The 20546-nt window shown below is 36.8% G+C and overlaps 1 protein-coding gene across 3 annotated transcripts in view; it reads right to left on the reverse strand.

Moving 5' to 3' along the window:
* LOC101705971 (histone deacetylase 9) overlaps positions 1 to 20546 on the reverse strand; it is a 715280-nt gene that overhangs the window by 616499 nt on the left and 78235 nt on the right. The gene's annotated exons all lie outside the window — the stretch shown is intronic.

Here is a 20546-nt window from a genome sequence, read left to right on the forward strand (position 1 = left end):
CATCCTAGTCCAAAATCCACCTAAAACACTGTCTCCTCAAAGGCAATACAATCTTGACATGGAATCCTCATGAAATCATTTGTATTTGTCAACAATCTCAAAACACTTGACTCTACAAGTTCTTTTGGTTCTATGTCTGCAAGGTAAAGAAGAAATAAATTCCACATGTATTTAATGGTATCTGGATATTTTAATCATTACACTTTATGAAACAAAATGCAAAGCCTCAGTGTTATAAATGTTAACACTTCAATTCATACATATCAAAGAAATACAAATGTCAAAAAAATTAACTCCATTGTAATCCTGTAATCAAAGCATTCTGTGTATTTTACAAACGTGGCAAGACACGTTTTTATTTTTAATTTTTGACCTACTAATTCTGGAGGAAAAACAAACACCATTGACTTCCTCTTCAGTCACTGGCTGTCTGTGCCCTGTGTTTTTATCGCTTCCTGCCACAAGGAAATAACGTTTGAAACAAAGAATGATATTCAAAAAGAGTTCTCTGGGTTAGTCTAAAATCATTCTTTCAGGAATTCAGAAAGTGTAAACATATTTAAATGATGGTACAGGATAATAAAACTACTTAGAAAAATCTTCAACATTTTTGTTTTATTCAATAAATTCACCTAATGCTTACTAGGTCTGCAAAGATTATTTGATGAATAAATTGAGCTTGATCAAATTAAGTAACTTTTCTTTACCCAAATGGCTAGTAAATGTCAGCTTCTGATCTGTTTTATACCCAACTGCATGGTGGAATCTACATTAAAGTATTTTCCCTATGAGCCTTCTGATCAAGCACCCTACCACTAAGCTATCTCCCCAGCCTCTGACTAATCAGTTTCCTAAATTCAACAGTTATTTATCAAATCCTGCGTACCAGGTAGTAGTAAATATTTGGAGTCTTAAAGATGCAAATTATAGCTCTTGCACTCAAGTGTTACTAGTAAGTTTAGAAAAGGAATCCAACAGGTAAGAAACAAGCACAAATAATTTGATATCTGCAATTCTGAAAATGTTATCACTTAATGTCATTGAAAAAAAAAATATATATATATATGGTTTTTTTTTGGTACTGGAGGTCAAACTCAGGACCTTGCACTTGCAAGGCAGGCGCCGGAACCACTGAGCTAAATCCCTGGCTGAAAATATATTTATTTATTGGTGACAGAGTAAACTTTTGACAGTGGATATAAACTGAGAGATAGGTAATTTTTTCCACATTTTACAAATGTTAAGGATGGTATTTTGTCCAAGATCAAATAAGAAATGAAGACTGGATTTGGGTAGTCCACATATCTGCAAACCCCATCTTCTTCCCACCACAGCAAGATAACTGTAACCAAGGGCAACTGCAGTCTCTCTCACTGCCTCTTGTGGGGCTACCCAAAAGAAGAGTACAGTCCAAGAACAGTTACAGCACAGGCAGCACAGGCAACCCCTCTCTGTTTGAGGGGACTGAGGCCTGCATGGTGGCACAATGAAGCAGGTTGGGTTCTACTTAAAAGTCACATGCAGACAAGCCTGCCCTCCTTGGAAAAAGAAAACATTCTACCCAGTGAGCCTATGGAACCACTGATTTCATAGCCAGACACAGAAGGTCTATGATTGCCAAAAAAATTTCATAATATTGAATTATATGATTTAATATTTAAAACATTAAGTCAATGGAAAAAAATCTTTTATTGTTGAAGTAAATCAACCTAGGATGCTGACACAGATATCAGCTTTCAAATATTCGGCATTACCCAGTGAATATCAAGACTAGAGTAAAATTTTAAGAATCTGTTCTTATATTACACATAGCAGGCATTTAATTTGTACGTTGAGGATGAATGGATGGATGGATGGACATTGTAGGAAAGAATGAATTAGTATTCACAGTTCTTGGTCACATTCAAAATTTTACTTAGGGATTTAAAAAAATTTCTTTTACCTTATAATTAAAGAACTATCAATACTTGCTTCTAAACCTAATTTGTAAAATCATCCAGATTTCGTTTTTAGAAACCAATCAATTACATGCTACTACTTTAATTAAAGTTTTTTAATTTTTCCATTCATAAAAATTTAATATATTTAAGGGCCAGGGATTTAGCTCAGTGGTTCCACTGCCTGCCTCGAAAGCAGAAGGACCTGAGTTCGATCCCCAGTACCAAAAAAATTTAATATATTTAAAAGGAATTAGGGTAAAATAGAAATTCCTGAGAAGAAAAACATATGTAAACATGTAGTGTGATAATGCCAGTGATTTTAAAAACTGAGTAATCTTGCTTATCTTGCTAATCTTGGGAAGAATACAAGAAAAATGCAGTCATGATATTTATTTCAATGTGTTATTTAACAGCAATTTTAATGACAATGTAGAAAGTTTACAGAAAAATGCCACCATTACATTTTACTTTCTGGTCATTATTTTCCTCTTTTATTATATTATCATTACATCCTTTACTTATGAATATTGGGGGTCTTTTTATAAATAATTCAGCTTATATAATGTTGGAGGAAGATAAACCATACACACCTATATTTGTATACATATACAGACATGCTCATACTCACTTAGGTACACATATCCATATTTAGTGTTACATATACGTATGTACATAATTTCAAAATCAGACAATTCATGTATTAGCTAAACATTTATTCACAGGTTTAACTCCTTACATATTTCACACAGTGCTCACATAAAGATGTCTCATGCTCATACAAACGTGAGAAAACCACCTCTTTCATGATTTGCTTGGATTAATGTGTCTTTGGGATTTGGGGAACTTGGGCTGCACCTCAGCGATGTGTGAGAAAGGGTGGCAGGAGGACTAGGTATGACCGAGAACCATCATTTCAGGTGGCGCTGGCTGATTTCCTCAGCACACAGTACTAACACAGGAGCCAGAATGGTCACAGCTACGCTCCTGTGCCCTGAGCCTTTTGGAGGACCACCAGGCTTACCCTGCCTTGCATGCAAGCATGGTAAACCTCTGGCGATTCTGGCTCAGCTGGTTCAAGTGGGACCTGGGAACTTGGGTTCTAATAAGCCCCAGTTGATTGTTATCAGACAGGCATAGAAAGTACTGACTATGAACAGGAAGAAGTACACTGAGGGAGAAGGCTCCAAATGGGGTTCTTCACCCTGCTCTCTGAACACTAGAAATACATCATGAGTACTGAAAATTATGGCACACCCTGGCAAGCCATGAAGGATTTTGATGAAAGAACATAATTAGATGTGTGCTTTAGTAAGATTCCTCAGGCAGCGCTGTACAGATCAAGTGAAAGGAGGAGACTCTAAACGCAGAAAAATTCATTGGGAACTTACTACAAGAAGTCATAAGGGCTAAAGGATGGGAACAAAAAAATGGAAGATAAAGTTGACCAAGGCTCAAACATATGATGTGGAGGAGAGCACAGTATAAGCTTTGAAATGGCGTCACTGTAATAAGCAAGGGTGACTGAGAAAATGTCTATGATGTTATATAAAGGAGAAAGTCAGAATAAATAGACTGGGTGAGGTATTAATAGATTAATAAATCATAAAAGGCAAAAACAGTTGCTGGAAGAGGCAACAGTGTTTTCAACCAGTTCTACCTTGCTAGGAGGTGCTGGACGTGTCTCTTATTAAACTCTCTGACCCTCAGTATTCTCAATCATAAGTAATGGCAACAAAACATGCAGCACAGCATTTCTATGAAGATTAAATAAGGTTTTATACCCATCACACTTGATCCACAGTATGTGCTTCAAAAGCAATTTCATTTGGCCTTCCTTTTATTTTCATTTATTTTCCCTCAGTGCTGTCAAACCATTCCAATATACAGTAGGCAGCCAACATGCATTTATTGAATTAATGAATTACACTACTTTACTGCCCTTACAATTGTACTTAATACTAGAAAAAGATCACTGGATTTGCCCATTAGGCAGTAATTAGGACTTGGAGGCTACATAAATGTCTAAGGGCTTTGAACACTGGGGGAAGTAAGAGTCAGTCCATTAGAGGGGGCATCTGAGTCAAGTAGAACTCAAAAGTAAATATTTAGTTGTGTTTTTTATTCTGCAAGTTAAAGGAACAAAGTGTTCCACCTAGAAAACAAAAATCTGCTTTATTAACATGAACAGTTTTTAAAAACATACTTTATAGTTCTTATGGCATATAATCTTTAGATCTTCAGCTCCCTGAGGTAAAGAATTCAAGATAAGAAACTAAGAGTCAGAAAAACTGAGTAACTTTCAGGGTGTGAACTGGAAGGCCCGGAACTTAATGAAGGTCTTTTTGACAGCAAGTTTACTGATCTTCCTAATACTGCCACTCATCAAGCCCGTTCAAATTCAAGCTCTCTTCCATCTTGCTCCCACCCCAAATCTTCCTTATTAAGATGCAGAAGTAGCCATAGGACAGAGTCTTAGGGCTGTGGGAAGCTTTGAGAGTAATGCTCCTTCCTCAACAACAAACCGCACAAGACAGCAGCCGTCTTCCCACCAGTCCAGTCCCAGTGGCTATGCTGAGACCAGGAATCCACCTTTTCCTTTAGTGTCAACAGAAAATCTGTCATTTTGTTCAGGGGTATGAGGATTGTCTTTTTGGAAAGCTTTCCTATGAAAAAGATACAAGCTTTAATTTCTAGTCTTGGCTAAACAGAAAACGTTGTCATCACTGTGGGTCACTGCTATGGTGTTACCACTGTCCATGGTGTCGGACTGTTTCAATTCACATTATAGCCCAATCCCTAAGCCAATGTACAACTGTGGACATGATTGGGATGCAGTGCGATTTATGTGAGGCATAGGCATGGGTAGCCCCTAAATCTCCAAGATAACCAAGTTGTAACCAATGCTGAGAACCATTTATTAAAGGAAGCATTAGAATAGCATAAAAGAGAAGCACAAAATAAACAAATATAAAAACTGTTGCCATTTAGGCGATGACATATCCTTCCTAACAGAGGAAATATTATCTAATTAGTTATGAAAACTAAACTTAATTCTATTTTGAAAGAAGACAAATAAATCTCATTTAGATATTAATTTTTACAAGGATACACCAGAGTACATATTTATGTTTTTAAGAAAAGTCTTTTTTTCTGTGTTTCTAAACTCACTTATTCTCTTATGTTCAAGATTACTGAATCCCAACTACAGGTCTACTTCTAAACACCCTCACACTGTAAAAAATACCCCTGCCTACGCCTCACATAAGTCAAACTGCCTCAGAATCACTGGAATGGGGACCAGGTCGGATGTGCTCTTTTTCTTTTTCCTCCCAGTTCTCCAAGGCGATTTTAATGCATAGTCCAAACTGAAAATCACTAACTTCCCTGATGTCTTTCAAGTAACAAATGATAGGTTTTTTGCCTTGTTGATTGATATCTATAAATAGAGCTGTTTTGCTCTAACCATAAAAATCACTTGCTCTGAAAGCTAAATCTTGACCTTTATAGCAAGGTAGTTTGATTTCCCTCGATTCTAATCAAATACTTTTATGAGATTACCATTCATTAATTTTCCTAATAAAGTCAGGTGAGCTAAATTATGAAAAAGACCCCATTATACAGAGCAACTCAAGTACAATATACTATGAAAAATAGGATTCGCCGGATACAGAATAGAGTGAATACCTCAGTGTTTAAGAATTTAATCATAATGCTAATTTTTAATAGTTAAAATTGTAAATCTCAATGAAAAATTTGTGATTCTGAGGAAAATAGCACAGAAAATATATTATAACATCAAAATGTTCAACACAATCATATAACTATTCTCCAGTCCTTTTTATTCAACCCTAAAACCTTCAAATGAAATGAATATGCTAGATTCTGATGAGAAACAGTGAGAGTTAAGACAAGCCTGCAGAACTTCTCTGGTTAGAATGACAGACTATGTAATAAAAAATACAATTTATATATTTTATAAGCAATAGTTTTATTCCTGGGTTACTTAATAGTATCATTTTATACATACTTATTAGGAAAACAGCAGATTGAAATGTTTCAAGACACTGTCAGAGGACAGGGTGGAGAAAGCCACTCAATAACCAAGATGCCTCATCATTTATCTGTTGTCACCTCAATATCTCAGTTCACAATTGTTTAAAACAACAAGAATAATTCTGCCAATCTTCTTAGCTAGCATAATCTCTCCAAAATCAACCCTCATATAATGGGTAGAAAATAGCATAAGGTATAAAAATGGAATCCAAGAAAGGCCCCAAGGAAATTGAATCAGTTTCACAAAAACAAGAAATAGAAGTTGAGGAAATTGTTTGCATTCATCTTTTTGAATCCATTATAAGTATTAAGTATGTATAATATTAAACACAGAAAAATTTAAAATTGAGAGGTTGGGTCACGTGTTTATTTAAATATTCAAGAATTTTTTTCAATGTATCATGTGTTAATTGTGTGCCACCCATAAAGAGGAATGAGAGCCCGTCCTGGAATATTACAGCGAGACTCAGTTCTTGTACCTTTCTTCTTCTTTCTTCCATCTTCCAATTGAGACAGGGATGCTTCCTGATTTGTACCCACCTTTTCATCTGAGATCTTTCTTAAACTTCTATCTATTGGATGGGTCACCTCTTACACTTTCATCTTGGGGCCCTATCCCTCTTCCTCCACTTCACTCTCAAATCAACCTCCTGATCACTAACAGAACTGTGGAAAACAATAAAACTCTAGAATCAGGTACCTGGATCTAAATGCTAGAAGTTCCACTCAATTTGCTCTCAGACCTTGATAAAGCAAGATAATCCACCTCTCAAGGTCTCCATTTCCCCATTTGTACAATGAGAGCTAGAATAGTAAGTACTACCTAAAGGGCTATGTACCCAACTCAATGATGTAGAGAAAATGCAGTGGAAAAGCCTCTTACCTACTTATAATAATTAAATAACCCTGTTTTCAATTAATATTCTCTCCCACTGATTCTACTGTCATTCTTGAACTTTCCAATTACCTTTGTTACGTCCCACTGTTTCTCTGTCTTCCAGTCAGTCATCATATCCTACCCATTCCTCATTTGAAATGTTAAAAAACCTTCCTTTTTATTTCTACTTCTGTCACTAAAGCCTGAGGCTAGTGTTCATAGGCTAGAGAGCAAGAATACAAAGGGAAACCCAGTTACCGTGTTTCTAATTTTTACTTTTTTGAGAAAAGGTATCGCTATGCAGTTCAGGCTGGCCTTGAACTCACTATGTAGCTGAGGCTGGCCTCAAACTGGCAGTGATCCTCCTGCTTCAGCCTCCCTGGAGCTAGGATTACAGGCATGCGCCACCACACCCAGCCCTACATTTTTTTAAAGTATAAATCAAAATAACAGCTACTAAATAAAAGATGTCCTATCCTCCTACCTCGAATAAACATACCTTCATAACAACCTTTGAAGGCCAGGTTTAAATTTAGAATTCTCAAATTCCTCAGGGTTCCAGACCAGAAAGTCATAGCAAAAGGAAAACTGGTGTCCCCCTTTGGGCCCTTGTTCCTTGCTGCCTGCCAACTGCAGACCTCTGTGGATTCTCTTTCCATCCCTCTCCCCTCCTTGATGCCTGCTGAAATCTAACATATCCATCAAGGACATTTCAAATACTTCCTTCTCTAAATTTCCCTGGAGCCAGGTATGATCTCATCCTCCTCTGAGTATCCAGATTATTTTGTTTCTATATATATATTTAATGGAACTTACGGCATTCTGTCTTGCATATTTATCAGTACCTGTATATTTGTTTTCCGGCTCTGTTAGGTCAGAGTCTCTCTGGGTTCAAGTATGTAAGAATCTCCTGATGAGCTTTCAAAACAGGAACCCCGCCCAGAGCCATGTTGTTATGCTTTGTGTCTAGATAACACCCCAAAGCCTCATGGGGACACAGGCTGATTTGGAGGTGGCTGAATCCAGAATGTGTGATTGGTTCATGGTAGGGCTGGGCCCGAGGGCATTAAAATTAAGGACATGAGTGCTACCCACCCCTAAGTACTCTGAAAAAGATAAAAGGGCCAGAAAGAGGCTGTTAAGGTCTCCTGTTGTTTTGCTACCTTTGGGCTCCTATGAACCATTGCCCCTCTGCCACCCTGCCTTGGAGCCTGCCAATTACAGACTGAAACCTCTATGAACTGTAAGCCAAATAAACCTTTCCCCACTTTAACTTTGGGCATCAGATATTTTGTCTCCGCCACAAGAGAAAAGTAACTAACACACATGTACAAGGTGGGACAGGCGTAGATCATTTTTAAAGCTCTGATACTGATGCTGATGGGCATCCAGCATTGAGAACTCTGTAAGAGTAAAATTTCCTTGAGGGTAAAGGTTATGGTTTATTTTTTTACCCAATACATTCTTTAGTCAGATTTAAACTGATATGTGTCCACCACCACCACCCTTGCAAAACACCTTCTGGTCCACAGGGTCTACCTAACCCCTATAGAGCACTGAGGCTGATGGTGGTTTTGCTCTAGAATTATGCAAAGGGAAACACACAAAGAACTAAAGTAACAGTCTAGATTAGGCTGCCTCTCACCTTTATCTCAGCATTCATTCTACATGGTAATCTCACTGGCAATACAATAAATTGATTAAAGGCATGATCAGTAGGTTATTACACAGTGTCTGGCACACAGCAGGCATGAAACAAAAGTCTGTGAATGAATGAATGAATGAAATGAATCATAAATGTGTAAATATACATCACAAGCTAGTAACAATTTCAGGTTTTTGGTAGCTAAACAGTGATCCCCGAAGAGACATACACCACCTCATCCCTTGACCCTGTGAATGTTACCTCACATGGCAAAAAGACTTCACAGATGTGAGTAAGGATATTGAGACAAGGAGATGATCCTGAATTATCCAGCTGGACCCTGAATGCAATCACATGTATCCTTATAAAAAGGAGGCAGAGGGAGATCTGACACACACAGGGGAGGAGAAGGCAGTGCCACCACACAGCAAGGACTGGAGCAATACAGCCACAGACTGAGGGATGCTGGCAGCCAGCAGAAGATCTAAGAGGCAAGGGATGGACCCTCTAGCCTCTGGAGAGAGCACAACTCTGCTGACACCTTGATTTCAACCCAGTTAAACTTACTTTGAACTATAAGAGAATAAATTTCTCATTTTAAGCTACCAAGTTTGTGGTCAATTATTACAGAACCCACAGAAAAGTAATGCAAGATAGAAAACTGATATCCAGAGAGGTAAGGTAATGTATAAAAGCCCCAAAACCAGTACTGGAAGAGCTGGTTTCTGATAGGGATTTCCTGGCTCCTTTGGTATTCTTACTCTTCCCATTTTACTACGCAGCCTGCTACATACATATTGCTAAATCTGGGTACCAGATAAAACTTCTATGTCCATAAGATGGAAACTATGGAAAATGATAAATCCCTCATACTCTCCAATTGCATCATTGGTGACATATCTGAAATATCAAAAAATTGACCAAAAAATCATTTCACAAAAATGACAAGACAAAATTTCTAAGACAACATCCAGAAAGACACTCAGGGCAGATATTTTCATCAAGCATGTGCAATCAATATACAACTGCAGATGCCCTCAGGGAGAGGGTGCTCGCCTAAGAAATGCCAGCACAATAGGGAAGGGAGGAGAGGGTGGAGGGGGTGAAGGGTGCACAGGTAATGGGGGAAGAAATAAGAACCAAGATACATCATGTACAGGTACAAGCACCCAATGATAAATGTAAACATATTGTATACCTAAAATGTACCAATAAAAGAATTAAAAAAAAAAAAAAGAAATGCCAGCATGACAAGAAGAATAAAAACACACCAAAAAGGTGAGACAAGCCAAGTAAGGCACTCCTGGCTGGGGGAGGGCTAAAGCAGAGCAATGGTGTATAATTAGAAGAAAAGAGGGGTGGCATGATTCTATTTGCTCAAAAGTGAACAAACCTTGAAACAGAGGCAAAGCTGAACATCACCATAGAACAAGGAAATGATGATGGCTTGACGCATCGAGCTCACTGGTTTAGAAAGCTCTAGGGACAACAGATCCTGCAATAATATTCACTAAAGGATAGTTATAGGTCACAGTGAATGGGAATAAAGCCCAAGTTTAAGTGTGATCATTCTAAATGAACACTTGAAACTTTACTGTCTGTTTTATAATTATACCTTTTATGTACCAACCTAACAATTCATGTCATATTTTCCAAATGAGGAAACTGGGACAAAAGGAGATTCGGTGAATAACAAATAGATGACAAGTGACACAGAGCTTGCACTTAAAACTTTGGGCTTTCATGAATAACTTTAAACACACATTGGTATAATTTTTCATTAACAGATAAATAGATGTGATAACAAAAATAACCCCCAAAAGACATATGGGTTTATTTAGACCCAATGGGCATAAGGTTGTTAGGGATGAAGAGTGGAGAATGGAAGGAACGTAAGAACAGCAAAAGCAAAATATGTCAAAACCTCCTCATTCGATATATTGGCTAAGAACAGACAATCACAACAGGATGTGAGCATTTTCTTAATGACCCTGCAGTTATAACCAGCAAAATAAACAATCCAGTCTTAACATGTCACTGCCCCCTCAGGACCTCAGGTTTCCCTTGTAGTTCAAGAATTAAGTTACTCACTGAGACTGGGACAAGTCTCTACAGATTCAGGGAGTTTGTGATCAACTAATGGGTTGTGGCATTATTGTCAGCAGATGTTAACCCACAGGAGGCTGGAGCATTGCATCATTTAAGGTGAGGCAGATTTGTTTGTGTGTGACAAACAAAAGACTACCCAAAGAGGTTCCCCAGAGCTCTGAGTAAAAGACACTAAATACTTGCCTGCCCTTTATCTATTATTTCCACTATCTTTAGAAAAAAGAACTTCCTGAGCAGATAAGAAGGACCCCATTTTATTAGATATACTCCAAAGGAAGAGATTACTTTCTCCAACCCTACTGAGTAATAAAGCAAAAAACACACCTTTCAGAGAGACACACAGAAAGTTTAAGATGCTGTTTATCTTTATGAAGAGTTCTATTATTATATTAAAGTGTTTAGAAGTTCATCATTTTAAATAAGAGGAACTGAAAATATATAGATTGAAAAGTTACAATCTTATAACAGATGTTTTCTTTTTATATATCTTAGTGAAGATCCTCAAAAACCTAACAAAGTCACTAGTAATACAGAAAGCAAAAAAATAAACATTAAATTTTAAAAGTTTAAAAAATGTTAGGCCAATAGATTCTAAAATAACAAAATAATTTCCTACTTCACCACACCTCGAAAACCTTTCACCTTTTCCTCTCACATTTTTTTTTTTCCCTTTGGTACTGGAGATTGAACTCGGGACTTGGCGCTTGCGAGGCAGCAGAACCCCAACCCCTCCTCTCGCACTCTTAACTACAGTGTGTGTTTGTTACAGACAGGGAGGTGGCTTTTAAGTGCTAAAAGGGGTGAAGTCCAAGCTACAGTGAAGAAAGGTGCAACAAGTTATACTCCTATCACTGCCCTCGATACAATATATCCAAACTTGGTGACTTCACCACAGAGAAGGAACTCAGTGTGAGAGATCACAAGCTTTGTACACACCAATCACTCCATTATTATGTGTATTTTTGAGAGCATAAACAAATCACCTTAGAGAAAAAGAAAACAAACAAAAACACTTCAATGAGAAGAACTATACAGAGTCTAAAGAATGTCTCAGAGCTGTCATACTCAAGGTGTGGAAAAAATAACCAGAAAAGCAAGAAACAAATAAATAAGAAACCAAAAGAAGGGACATGATCCACCCCAAAGATGATGCAGCTTGGCTTTGCTCGGGTATTTTCAACTGAGCCCCTCCCTCCCCAGGCACCAGCACAACTTTCATCAGCCACTTCCAAAAGGATCTTTAGTTCTTCACATACTTGGTTCCTTTTATTTGCTAGTTGGTGTATTACTCAGCTAAGGAAGGAATTATGAATAAAACTGTCAACTGAGTCACTTTCTACCCTCCCACAGAAAAAGGATCCTAAGAAGATGCCCTAGCCCTCAGACTGCTCGGTCTATTTGAGAAGACAGCCCCCAGCTCCAGATGGGTTTCAGAATGGACAGGCAGTAAACAGCAGGTCACCCACAAGCTCCACAGAAGAATGAAGCCAGAGCCAGGTCTTGAAGGAGAAGTAAAGAGGGCACGCCCCACAGGGAGAAACGGGGCACTGGAAGCCCTGTGGGCAGGGAAGTGGGGCCAGGGGAAGGTGTCCAGCTCCACATGAGGAGAACAAAGAGGAGAAAAAGGAAGAGAAGGCCCCAAAATGCATGCGGTCATAGGATATAGACACAGAGCCACTAGCACTCCTTCAGCAGAGGAATTACTGGATCAAATTTGGGCCTAAGGAGGACTAATCTCACAGTAGAGAAAAGACTTGTTACTGTGAAAGTCAGAGGCAGATCTATTCCTCTGGTGACTTCACAGAACTGAAGTGTATGCACTAAGAGTATTTACTTCATCCAATTTCCCTTCCTCCTCATGTATTTCATTTATAAAACTTATGAAATAGAACCCAAATCCTATTTAGAGTCAGGCAGAATAAGAGAAAAATAAAGAAAACTGAGAAAGGTAAGAAGGCAGATGGGTGGGCAGATTATCACTTCCCTCAACAGAAGGGAAAACGAACTCTCTGACATATTTTATTGAAATTTGTAGACTCAACAGCACAATTACCTAGCACAATTCATGATATATATGACTTTTCTCCTTTCTATAATTGGCTTCCTGAATTTTTCTATTAATTTCTAGAGCCTTCCATAGAAATCTTATGACCCATTAAAATCTGTTTTCAATTTATTTTTTCACTTTAAACATAAAGCAAGATAACTTGAATATTCCTTCATTAAAATGTAAAGCATAATAACACAGGCATTAGTCACAAAGATACAAAAATGTTAAAAATTAGTCAAGAAAGAATTTCCATAGTCATAACTTTCTCTTAAAGTAGTTTTTAAAAATATGTATATCTAAGTTGCATCCATTAATCTATGAATGCCTCAAGTTTATCTCTCTTCATGGCAGAGAGTACTGAAGGCCATAACATTGAGTGAAAAAGTCAAACACACAAGCTTAAATACCATATGGTTCCTCTTAAATGAGAAATTCAAATATATATATATATAATATAATATATATTATATATAATATATATTTGGAGAGAAAGGGGAGCAAAATAGAAGATAGATAAAGAGGAAATAGGGAGTTTTTTCAAAGGAATGGAGGAATAAGAGATGAGGGAGGGGGAGGGAGAGGAGGGAAAGGGTACAGGGGAAAAGATGATGAAAACAGAGCTTTTTCAAATGGAAAGGGGAACAACAGTTGGAAGGAATCAGCAGGGAGGAAAAGGAAGGGGAATGAAAAAAAAGAAAAAATAATTAAGATGTTTTATGTACTTGTATGAACTCCCCACAGTAATTAGAATCATTATGTACAGCAAACATTTATTAATAAAAATTAAAATTTTAATAAATATATCTAATCATAATATCTTTGATACAATATATAATGAGAAGACATAGTTCTTTTGAAAAACTATTTCACAGTCACCAGTTTAATCATTTATTTCAACAGGCTGTATGCACTAAATGAAAGTAACATATTCTAAAACATCTATAGCCATGAATATACTGGGCAAACTGGTCAGACGAAAAAGGGTTCAAGATGAAGCTCTGGCTTCTCCTTTCTGAACAGCAGTCTTCACTCTCTGGGAAGCACTGTGAAACTCAAGGTCAGAGAAACACAGGTGAAGAAAAGTAGTTTTCTACTAAGAGTGGACTGCAAGGTGTTGCCAACTTTTATTAAACACACTTAAATTCCTTGAGAATTCAAGATTCAAAAATCGTTTTTCTTAATAATTTGTCATTTCAGTTTTTCTGTATAAAGAACAAGTTATTCTCAGAGTGAAAGATAAAAGGTAAGTACCCACTTACAAGCTGTTATGATTATATTTTTTCTCACAGTGCTCTTCCAGTTCCACAGAGGATGAAATTATTAGGCAAATTCCAACTCCAAAGAAAAACCTCAGGCTTGCCCAGAGCAGCTTCCACTGGAACTATAACACTGATATAAAAAGAAAGTTCTCTTGAAAGTTAAGAGTATGGAGGAAAGGTTAATAATGCAATTATACCCGAATAGCAGCCATCTATCTTAAGAGGTAAGAGTCCTATATAATCAAATGCAAAAAAGTTAACATGATAAAATATTTACAACAGTTTCATAGACTACCTCAGAGTTTCTCCATTCCTATAAATTGATACAAGATTTTAAAAACAAACCCACCAACAGTTTAGTCAGGAGTTTTTCATTTGGGACATGAACTCCAAAACAATACAAATCAATGAGCTTAAGCATAAACAATAAAACTTATTGATCATAATTTGCAAAGGCAAGCACAGCAAAAATCAAAACCACAACAATGCCTTACCTACTGGAAAGTCACAATATTGTAAATCTTTACACAGACAAAAACAACCAAGAAATCAAGGAAAGAAAGGAGACAGATAAAATGTAATTACAAATGTTAACATAAACATGCATTTTGCTCATACACTTAGACAATTGTTATTGTCTTATTAATAATATAATTTAACAAAGTTTTTAGCTCTCTAACCCTGCAATAAATTAGTCAATCTATCATAAATGTGAATACAATCATGTATTGAAATTTGCAAAATGTAACAAATACAAATAAATATACAGAGATCTACAGGAAGCAGAGCATTTGGGAGTTATTTAGTGGTAAATTCAAGTTACATTGTATTCCCCTCGGGATATTACAATATTGAAACACAAACATAAGTGATACCTACACACATATACACACAGTTTTCCAACTCTTAAGAGCAAACTCTAAGCTATACAGAAGATAAAAACTCGGTAAATGTCCTATATAGCACTATAAACAAAAGGCTGTCCATGTGCATTTTGCAGAGGAAACAAGATCTTGTTTGTGAAGCTTCAGAAAATGTATAGCTTCACTTTGTTTTATAACTGTGTTCATGCAAATATCAGCATAAACACCCACTTGTCAACTATTGCATATTTGGGCTAGACTTTCAACATAATATTTGAAATTATGACAGTATTTAAAAACATGACCCCAATGTGCAATCAAAAGCAAAAAGAAGAACTATGAATATTAAGTCGAAAATACCTCTTCAGCATATATGCAATTACAATTTCAGATAAATTTATATGATTTATACAGGAATTGATGAATAAATAAAATGCCTTTTCAGGTTTATGTTTCCAACTTGAGTATCACATTGCAAAGTTTAGACTTACAAAGACCAAAAGAACAAACCACTTAACTGTGGAGTCTGAGTACAAAAATCCTAAACAACACCTAATAAATTTAATATGCAATGTTCCCCACCCATGATAAAATTGTTATAATAACCCATAAGTTTATTTCATTATGTTGCAATATTTTTCTTGACTACTCTTTGAAATAGATAATTAACAAGGAGCTTGAAAATGTTACTTTATACAGCACTTCTTGTAATAAGATTCTACCTGTATTTCATTACAAAGCCAAATGATCACGCTCATCTGGGGAAGCCATAACCTACTTGATTTGTCCTATCACTCTGTCTCATTTAACATTCACTTTATGGTAACATAAACTGAAGAAAAAATACCTACTTGGACATTATGATATTTGTTTGTAGCTTGTCCTGGTTTTAGTTTCCTACTTAATGACTAAATGGCACCACAGTGGGTAATGCACTGTAGTCAAAGTGGTGAATCATTAAAGAGTTCATAAATTTTAAAAACAGGGGCAGGCCTTCTGGGTCCCATATGCTTCTAGAAAACCCAATGTTGTGTTGTATTAATTGAACCATGAAGCTTTTATTAGTTCTCTTTAAAAATGCTTGCAGTGAAGCTTTTATTAATGCTTGCCCTCAAATTGTTTACACTACTTAGCATTTCCATAACAGCAATTTATATTTCAAAGAACTTTTTGATCATTAGTTAAACCTATTCTACCTTTCTATAAAGGAATTCAGCTGTTTAGCAAAACAGAGGCATGACGGGAAATCCCTAAACTAATTTTTGCCCAAGATTTGTCAATGGAAAAAAAATGAATAGAACATGAGAAAATGAATAGAATATAAAATCTTGTAACAAACCAGTAAGTTATATAAATAGCCGACCTCTCTCACTTCATACGGTACAATAGTTATGATAAGTGTTTCCACAATGGTGAAAAAGGGAGAAATAAGGTATCTTTACACATTGAGTTTTAAAAGCCAATGTTATAGGACTCTGAAACACAGTTTCGGCCACTCTGCCTTACAAAATCACTTAGATGCCGTCAAGGCCACAGCATTGTTCAATTCTAGGAGATATAACGTGCATTGTAGTCTGTGTTTGGAAAACTTCTGTGGGTGCATTTTCAACAAAACTGAAACATGAAAATTGTATTTATCAAAATTAGAACTCATGATGAAATCATTTTAGGGCTGATATAGCCTGGTTTCTTACTCTTATAAAGTGTCCAGGCTCAAATCATGTGTTCTAAAATTTTGGAATCATACTAAAAATCTAATCTGGGTTAAAATAGGTTTAAATTTCTTTTGAAGAAAAAAATGTACTCTATCTGTAAGAATCTCTTTGGTTTACCTCCCCAAAAAACTGGAATAGCCTAAGTATCCGTAAGCCTTCTGGAATTTTCCCCACAAATGATTACTTCCTGCAGGTTTCAATAGCATTAGCTGTATTATTTACTTGTCATCAGAGAGCAAAATAACTGAATTATACCTTTGAGATAATAGGAGACAGACTTATATTGAAATATAATGTAATAATGTCTTTCTTGTTTGCATAGGGTCTCAACCTGAGAAACACTAGCACAGTGGACCCTGGAGTTACAACTGGCCCCACGTATGAATAGTCTTGAGTTACGACCCGAATGCCAACCTTTCCTGTGTGGGGTTAATTGACAAATCCTGGGCTAAAGTCTCTCTAAGGACACTGAGATCTACTTGGAAGAAAGTGTGACCTAAAATTATAAACCACAGAGACTTGGAAAGCAGTGTAGAGGAGCCTGAGCCCTTAACTGACCCTGTGGTTGATGACACAGTCACGATAGCAGAGTCCATAGGCTGGCAGATAGACAGTGGTGATGTAGAGGAACTGGTGGAGAAACACTCAAGGGATACAGAGGAACTTCAGCAACTTCTGGCTGAGCATCAGAGAATGACAGCTGAGAAGCCTTCTGAAGAGGAGGGGGAGTATCAACAATCAGTGCATCAAAGTTCTTCTGAAATAAAAGAAATCCTGAAAAAATGGACAGAGCTACAGGGAGTTGTAGAGAAGAACCACTCAAACAGAGAAAAAGTCAATTGCTGCATTCACTTGCTTACTGACAATGTCACATCATACTACAGAACAGGGTTAAAGAAAAGACAGAAACCTTCAACCAATTTTTAGTTCTCAAAATGTTGAAAAAGGAGAGAGAGGACACCAGAGAGCCAAATTCCTGATGTTTTTATAGAAGGGGACTCTCCTTCCAAACAGTAACCACCTTCCACTTCATCCTCCCTTCCTGCAAGCCAAAGATGTCAACCCGAATGGTGAGTACAGTATGAAATGGTTGTTTCTGGTAAACTAGGCACATTTTATAACTTTTTGGTGAATACACTAAGAAAATTATTGATGTTTCTGGTAAATAATGCACCTTATACAGCCCATTTTTATTATGAAAAGGTTAATTAAGGGGTGCTTTGGAGGTTCAGAATGCATTATAGGTATATCCTTTCTTAGTCTTGGCTTACAACCAATTTGAATTACAACCAGCTCTGAAGAATGAACTGAGTTTGTAAGTCAAGGGTCCACTGTATTATTGGAAAGTTGAGGTGCATTTCTGCATGTTTCCAAGTTACATGAAGAGCATCCATCTAACACCCGACTTCCAACCCCTCTGTGTCTATAGCATAAGACTCTTCAGGGCAGAGTCAAGGAATCTGTATTTTTAACATGGCCCCAGGTGATTTTCACTACCTAACATATTCAGGAAACACTAAGTTAGATGAGTCCAAAAGTCTTTCCTTCTGAGATCTAGCAATCCTGATAAAAGATAAATTGCTAGAAATAGCATCTAGACTCCTATACAAAAGAAATCAAATTCTGTTCCTAAATTTATGAAAATACTTAACAAACTGAACAGCCAAAACTACTAACATGTCTGTCTCCTTTACTAAACAGGTTTGTCTATAGAGTGGAAACCATGTTTTAGTACTTTGTGACCCTAATGGGTAATGCACTGCCTGGCATAAAATAGACACCTTGTAAGTTTTGAATGAATAAACAGCTCTACTGCAACTGTTAGCTGGCAATCATATCCAGACAGCCTTCCCCCCATTCAGACTCCTCAATGCCCCAAATATTTCCTAACCGTCTAAGTCAGAACATTAGTGGGGCAGCAAGATTAAAATAAAAACCAATAGGGCTGGCGATTTAGCTCAGTGGTTCCGGCGCCTGCCTCGCAAGCGCAAGGTCCAGAGTTCAATCCCCGGTACAAAAAAAAAAAAACAAAATAAAATAAAAAATTAAAAATAAAAAAATAAACACCAATGAATTCTATATATAAAAATTAGTACTTGTGTTTGACTGAATACATGATCACGGCAATAATCGTTTGTACTTATCAACTGTACCTGAACAGTGGTGGAGAAAATATTTCTGAGAGCTGTGTCAATGCATGGAGAAAATAAGAATTCACATTAACCCAGAACTAATTTTCAAGATAAACATAAACAGTCTGAAACATTAACTATTAAAGAATTTCTGGAATTACTGCAGTGAGTCTATTTTCCTTTGTGGTGCATGGTAACTACTGGGAGCCATTTGTGGAACAAAAGCAAAAGAAATGGATAGTGACTGTGTAAGACCAATTTCATTTTCAAAGAGAAAATCTGTAAGAAAAACATTTTTTTCAGGTCAAATAATCAAGTTATATCTCACCAGTGGAAAAAACATATAGATACAGATATACAGATTTATATATAGCATTATAAAACAGGGCTAATAACAACAGAAGAATTTTTATGTTTGTGCTAAGAACATTTTCCTTTAAACAAAGTGTATTTCAGTCCCCCTGTTCACTTACTACTTGCAATAAATAGAAGTGGTCTACACAAGTGGTCCATTTACTATGACATTTCTCAATTTTAAATTTCATTCACAAATACTTGCAGACTGAGACCACTATAAAATGCTTCTCTCAGCCAATCAGAATTATGCGTAAGAAAACAAATATACAAGGAAATTTTAGTGACCCTAAAATCCAGTGAGTTTCACTCCATGGTTATCTCATTGATCTTTCATTTTTTCCCTTTTCCTAACTGACCACTTATCATGTCTGGCAAGAATTTTCTCATTAAAATAGCAACCACAAAGGATATTTTCACATTATAAAATCTATATTCTCTGGAGGCAGGGTATGTACCAGGCTCTAATTACCAAATATTACCACAAGAAAAAATATTCAACCATAGTGGTTCTAAATTAAATGCTCCTTTAAACTACTCAATTTTGAAACAGTAAATTTCCATAAAAATAAATACACATAATATATACTCAAATCCCATCTATATATGTAAAATCCAGACATTAATTTAAGCTCACCTCAGAGAGGAAAATATTATACCAGAATTACAGTGAGCAACATGGCTCTGTGGAGGCTGGAGGGGCAGGGAGTGAAGGAAAGATACATGAGGCTACCCCTGCAGCTCCTCAAGTGTGGTCACCAGGCAACAGTAGCATCATCACCTGGGGGAACTTGCAAAAATCAGAATTCTCAGACCTATTAAATCAAGCTATGGGTATGGGGCTTGTTTTAACAAACTCTCCAATTGATGTTAATGTATGCTAAAGTTTGAGACACACTGGGGTTCACAGGGACTCAGAGGTAAGAAGCCTAGGTAATTCTACATCTGCTTAACCAGATGACAAGATGCCAGTTATAAATCACAGCTGTGACAAAACACTCTGGGATACCTTCGCTACATCCTTTAGAATCAACAATCACAATTATATTTTCCAGTTCAACATGCAAGCTGGCAGCCTGTTGGGAATGTGAAAAAGGGGCTGATTTTGAAATTGCAGAGCTAATATGGGTGCAATACTCCAGAAAGTGAAAATCTTGGCAAAAGGCTTTCCTTTATGAGCTCTGAATATAATACTACATCAGCTTTGACCTAGCGACTTGGATAACTCAAAGATAATCAATATGCTGAAGAATGTGTAGAAATAAATGCTGCTACAATGATCCAAGCAGAAAATTCTTTTACAGCTTGCCAGTGACTAACATGAGGTATCTGACCCTGCTCCATCATTCTCAACACTTGGACTATATTTGTTCCACAGGTGACTCCCTGTTCCTGGAGGAATGGGTGCTGGTTGTGCTGATGACAGCTCTCCAGGAGCCATGGCTCTCACTCTGGACTTGGAGGAAGTGCTGAGATTATAAATAAATATGGATATAGGAAACAGGAGTGGCAGCAAAGAAGGGTGGGGAGGAAAGATATCCTTCCTGTA

The sequence above is a fragment of the Heterocephalus glaber genome, unplaced genomic scaffold (genome assembly GCF_053883595.1).
Source record: "Heterocephalus glaber isolate CG9 unplaced genomic scaffold, H.glaber_assembly_v1.0 deba00000676, whole genome shotgun sequence".
In the NCBI taxonomy this organism is placed as follows: Eukaryota; Metazoa; Chordata; class Mammalia; order Rodentia; family Bathyergidae; genus Heterocephalus; species Heterocephalus glaber.